The sequence below is a fragment of the Aplysia californica genome, unplaced genomic scaffold (genome assembly GCF_000002075.1).
Source record: "Aplysia californica isolate F4 #8 unplaced genomic scaffold, AplCal3.0 scaffold00246, whole genome shotgun sequence".
In the NCBI taxonomy this organism is placed as follows: domain Eukaryota; kingdom Metazoa; phylum Mollusca; class Gastropoda; order Aplysiida; family Aplysiidae; genus Aplysia; species Aplysia californica.
This window is the reverse complement of record NW_004797516.1, coordinates 168338-169569: the sequence shown is the minus strand read 5'-3', so window position 1 is coordinate 169569 and position 1232 is coordinate 168338. Positions and strand designations below refer to the sequence as shown.

General features: G+C 39.8%; 1 protein-coding gene across 1 annotated transcript in view; it reads left to right on the top strand.

Annotated features, from left to right (window-relative positions):
* LOC106012029 overlaps positions 1–1232 on the top strand; it is a gene marked incomplete at its 5' end in the record, with an annotated part of 34808 nt that overhangs the window by 393 nt on the left and 33183 nt on the right.

Genomic DNA, 1232 nt, shown 5'->3' with positions numbered 1-1232 from the left:
TATGTATAGTGCTGGGGAAAAAACCCACAAGCAACAGAGGGAAAGTAAAGAGATAAGACCTACCAGTGACGCCCTCCAACCACCCGCAAGGAAAGGGTGGTGCTTGGAAAGGAAGCACTACCAACCTACTGTGTTAACACTATCTATGGTCAACACTAACACATACCAGTAGAATGTGCCGATTCCCTCACAGAAACAAGCACAGAAACCTCGCTCGGCACTCCCATCTTGGTCAAAGCCGACTAGATTAGAACCACAAAGTCCTTAATTTGTTAAACCTAATTTTCTACCTTCAAACGCATAAAAAAAAATATAAATCGGCAAGATAATTTGTTATAACTGCAATGGATATGCAGATGGTTTTCATTATTGCAGCGACCTCTGGAGGAATACAATTATTTTGGCTTAGAACTGACGTTAGACAAAAGTAAGACGAACATAAGAAAAGGACGAATGTGCGCGTAACCCACAATTAATTAGTCATGATGACAATGTCATATTAGCTAATACATTATGTGTAGGAAAAAATACGAGCGTAGAAGAAAACTCGGAACTCGTGAGAGGAACTAGCAAAGATGAACTTATTTATCGCAATCTTTTTGGTAACGATCAAAGTTCACCAACAACCAGTTGCCATAATCAAACACCCATTGTTTAGTTTTAGTAGGAGTTTTACCGAACTTTCAACACAGTTAGGTCGGTCATGTAAGTGCCGAAGATTATGGGTGTTACAACAAACAAAGAAACAGCCCTCCACCCCCCCCCCAACTATAACCGATGTTCACTTGACTCAGAACACAATGTATGCCTGTTGGTTTTCTTGAATTATAGTTATTTATACATTATTTTGCTACTTTATGACTTGTGTTGAATCATTTGAAATTCGGTCAACATAAAGCGACAACTTGCACTCAGAGGTCACAGGGAGTATTTTAGAGAGAACTCATTTGATGAGGAAGATAAAAAGGACCAGGTACAAGTTATGTCAAAGTTTCATGATATCCAGCGGGTGGTCTTTTACATCGATCCAAAAATACAAGTAGCTTTTAGTATTCGCCGACCACGCTTTACAGTAGGCTACGTAGATATTGTTGATAGCTCTGCAGCTTAACTTCAAATTTGGTCTCTCAGATACGTCATTGTCACGATGGATAGGACCAAAGTTATTTGGTGATTTTCATTCGGCAGCATTTCATAACAACTTAGTTGACCCCCCCCACCCTCACTCCAAA